This window comes from Erithacus rubecula (genome assembly GCF_903797595.1).
Source record: "Erithacus rubecula genome assembly, chromosome: 2".
Lineage (NCBI taxonomy): Eukaryota > Metazoa > Chordata > Aves > Passeriformes > Muscicapidae > Erithacus > Erithacus rubecula.
Window position 1 is genome coordinate 36,465,203 of NC_136685.1, and position 4,572 is coordinate 36,469,774.

Here is a 4,572-nt window from a genome sequence, read left to right on the forward strand (position 1 = left end):
AAGTGTCTGACAATGACATATTGGTTTAGGACTGCCATGAAATTACTAGAATGCTATAGTATAATCTCCAAATTCCCTGTCTCTGAACAATATGAGAAAGGCAGAGAAATGAGAAATACAATTAAACATTACCCTTTATTTTCCTGAATATCTGTGGAAGCACTGGTACTCCGTCTGAGAACTTTGAGATTTAAGCTCCTCATGACCATGTATGCCTATTCAATTCCATACTGCTTTTATTACTGTTAGAAAAGAGCAGTTACCCTCCCAGTGTTTACATTCACTTTCAAACCACAATTTGTTTTAAAAAATGTCAAGATCAATGGAAATGTTTCCAATGGCACAGAACTGTGTTATTGCTTTTCTCCAGATTCCACTGATAAACACAAGCTTGGTTTTCTTAAACAGCAAGATGCCATCTTTTTGACAGATACAGTATGTAGTTATGTCACAGCATTATGATAAACCTTATAGGGAAGACACAGCAGGGTCAGAGAGTTTCTGCATTCCCAGCACAGTTTCCATGAAAGGAATGTTTACACGACCTACAGCGCAAGGTTTAAATATATGCAGCAGTTTTGCTGTTAACTCCCTGAACTCGCTTGCTGAGCAGCCTGTGACCAGCAAAATTCTACTGGACTTGCTACAGACTTAGTGTTAACATTTTCCTGTCTTGTCAGCTGTTTTGGACATCTGTTGTGCTCTATAAAATGACTGCAGAAGGGTGGTTGGGAGGTTTTGTTTCGTCTGTTTGATCCTTTCAAGAACGTAAATATTAGTCTGTCCTTTTGTTTACATTGGTTGAGAGCAGATGAGAAAAGAGAAGGAAATCTTGGATATCAAGCCAATGAAAATGAGCAAGATTCTTGCTTGACACATGCTACATTTGCTGTATTTGCTTTTTGTGACTCCTTTTCAAAGCTGCAACATGTATGTAGAGAAGGCTACATATGACCTCATGTATTGTTAACATGGTTTTACAAGACTGATTCAGAACTCATTGTAGTCATAAAGGGTTTTCATAATCTTTGTTAATATCTTTTGGCTGAGATGGGATTGCTTTATACATCGGACATGTTCTATACACTGGAGAAATTAAACTGTCTAAAATGCCTTGAATATTTAAAGAGCACTTTATGTTATTCTCAACAAGGCTAAATTAAAGCAAGAAGGCAGATCAGATAGGGTGCTAAGCAGTGACTGGTTGAAATTTATGCACAGAACATAGGCCAGAACCAGTTGCGTATGTTCCTTGTGCTATAAAATCTTATTTTTCCCCTCTGTTTTTCTGAGAATATTCTATCATAGTTTATACCCATAATATTTAAAGCTATTTTACAGCAGCTGGCATAGGTTCTAGAGTAGAAAGGCATGGAGATTCAAGGAGAAAAGCAGTTATTCTTCAAATCTGAGTGGTAGACCAAAGAGAGTAATTCAAGACTGAAGTGTTAGCAGCAGTAAGATCAAGTCCATACTCACTTACTAGTTCAAAACTGGTTAAAGCATTAGATGAGTGTGAGCTTCAAAACTGCCCATAAATCACTACTATAAGATCATGATTGCATCTTTAATTCATGGCTAAAGTGTTAGAGATGCCTGCCCTACCCTGTATAAACCTAACTTGATTATGCTTATAACATAATACCCTTACTTTTTGTGACTGACATTCCAATTACTATCCACAAAAGAATGCTGCTTGCTTAGGAACTCTAATTAGTTTGCAAGTTTTGAAGGACTTTGTGAACAAAACTCAAAACTCTGGGGAACTGCTCATCACAGCCCTAATTTTGTGTCATTGTTTAAAACTTTCATAAGTTCTTTAAAAGAAAGACTGATTAAGATTGCAAATAACTAACAGTGCACACTTGAAAATTAAAACATTTTGGCTTTGATTTTTTAGAAGTTACTCAGTTGAAGCATTTGACCTTGCTTAGAGGCTTTTTTCTCTTTTTTTTTTTTTTTTTTTTTTTTTTTTTTTAGCTTATTGGCCTGCAGTTAAGTCCGAGTATTCCTCTTGACTTTATGAAGAATTATATGATTGGGACTGTATTCATAATATAATGTCTAGTGTCTTAGATGCATTAAAGAAGTGATACCTCTTTAAAAAAATTGTTTTCAAGTATGAAGTAAATTCTAATTTATTTTTCCTTTGCATGAGCATATGAGTCAACTATCTCAAATAAGACAGGCTATATGCATTTCTCACCTTTTGCATTGACTGTAATTGAATTGTCTTCAGTAGTTGCAAAGAAACTTCAACTCAGCTATACAAACAAACTGCGTTCATCTTTCTCTCCAAATACAAATTTAACTAGCATTATATCTTTAGTTACTGGAAAGTCTTTAGTATTATCACTTCCTCGCAGACTTGAGATCTTCAACAACTTTAAAAAAAAAACCAAAACTTTCTATGACTCATTTTTTAAAGCTTTCTGCAATAAATCAACCATATCTGAAGACAGGAAACTTAAACAAACATTTGTCCATCTGAATGTAAATTCTTAATGAATGTCAATGCACACCTTCTTCCCCACAGTAAAAATTCCAAGATAGTAACTCAGTCAAGCTGAGATACTGACAAGATAGTCTGAAAGCTCAGGAGTCAGTAATGAGGGAAAGGAGGCAAAGGATAAGTCTCAGTCTCCACTGTCCTGCATGAATTTACTTCGCAGCAGTAGGAAGGGACTGGGTTTGCTTTATGACAAAAATGTCAGAGATGGTCAAAGGAATGCTGTCAAGGAGCATTCCTACAGATAGCACAGCACAACTGCAGTGACACCGAGACAACTGCCTGGCCAGTTGCTAAAGGTGAACAGAAAGCACAACACAAAATTAACATATTTGACACTCACTTCTGAGAGAAAAGCATAAATGTTCCTCTTGCCCTCCAATATTTCCTGCCATACGCCTATCTCAGACCTGCCAAATTACCTGGGCTCACCCTGTGCTCACTTAGATTTTTTCATTTAGATCACTGGTGCTTCAGGGACTGTTAATCCTAGAAACTCACAGGGAATCTCAGGTTTTGATCTCTCCACCCTTTCAGCATGTCCCACAGATGGATATGACAGCTGTTTGCATCTGACAGATTAAATCTGGTAAGTGAACTTGCTGTGTGTGCACTCAGCCAGTCCTTGAACCAGAACCCTGGGGGTGTATAGAAAGCAGGTTTACCAAGTGAGTCAAAAGGGAGCCTGCCACTAATAGCTGTGCTAAGCTTCTCTCAGTTTGAAGTCAGTTATTTTCAAGTCTTACAGCAGTTCTTTAGCAGGGGAGATTTTTTCCCTGTGATGAAACAAGAAAAAGAGCTGATGTTAATATAAAGAGAGATGCTATACATTGCCACACTGAAAACATGAGTCTGGTTTATTGCAGCAGGCTCGTGGCTGTGAATTATGCCATTAGTGCCTCACCATAGATTTGTAACAGGGCTTGAGAGGGAGAGAAGAGGTTGAAGAGTTGCTTTTTTCTTTCCATTTAATTAAATGGACTCAGTCCTTATACAATTTTAAAACATGACAAACAACTTCTGTCTTTGTCACCTGATAAAATCTGGTCAAGGCTGCTTGAAGCCCCAACTATTGCTTACAGAGGTGTATCTATGTATCTTGATAGTTGAAATACTGGGGGTTAATAATTTTTTTAAATAGATCTTAATTTTCTGATATTGTCCCTTCAGGCAGGTTTCAACATCTCTGTCAGAACTTCAAAGGAAAATGTTTCCTCTGACCTCATAATAAATGTCAATGTTTTGTTCCAAAACCCTCAGTCATGAAATCTGTTTGGTTATCCATCCTATTCACTGAAATTGATTGAAAAGCATTTAAAATATTATTGTGTTTCTTAAATTATTCCAAGAAAAATATGCACTCAATTCCTGTCAAAAAACAAGTTCTCTTTTCTTTTTATTTTTTATCACCTCTCTGACTCAGAAGCTACATTTTTAAGGAAAGTAAGGAACTGAAGCCAAAGGATTTCTCTCTTTTTGTTCTTCTGGCAGCTACTGCAAGCTCAGAGCAGGCATATTTGAACCAGGCAGCAGTGGCAGCCATGGAGTCGTGAGCCTAGCCTCTTCTTAAAGCTCTTGCTCTGCCTCACAAAACCAGCAGGAACTAAACTGTCTTCTAAACAGATTTCTGCAAATAATAAGGTGGACTTTTGTGGCTATTTTGATGTTTTCTACTTATTTGTTTAGGAAAATTTCACAGGGATTTGAGTATTATGTTGCATAATGCCAAATCACCAAACTGCTAAATGGACTAATATTTTTAGAGGATTCTTTTTATTGATACATAAAAAAAAAAATTCAATAGATGTGACTGCTTAAGGGTCAATAGTCACATACAATTTTGGTGAGGCTGGTATTAGAAAAATGTGTAAAGTTTCAGTATTCACAGCCTTGAGTGGAGGTTAAGAGATGAGGAGATAAACTGAATCCATAGAAATTATTTGCAGGCAAGAAAAAACATCTTAGAGTGTGAGATGTGAAGATTTTCATGTGTTGACTTTTTTTTTAATGGCTTTAAACTTATCATTGTCATCATAGATGGAAGATAAATGGTACTGAGAATT

General features: G+C 36.4%; 1 long non-coding RNA gene across 1 annotated transcript; it reads left to right on the top strand.

Annotated features, from left to right (window-relative positions):
* The first annotated feature begins 2,740 nt into the window (after positions 1-2,740).
* On the top strand, positions 2,741-4,167 carry LOC306798710. Its single transcript, XR_013773456.1, has 3 exons — positions 2,741-2,808; positions 3,047-3,098; positions 4,001-4,167. It is a non-coding gene; the product is annotated as an uncharacterized lncRNA (long non-coding RNA).
* The last annotated feature ends 405 nt before the right edge of the window (positions 4,168-4,572 follow it).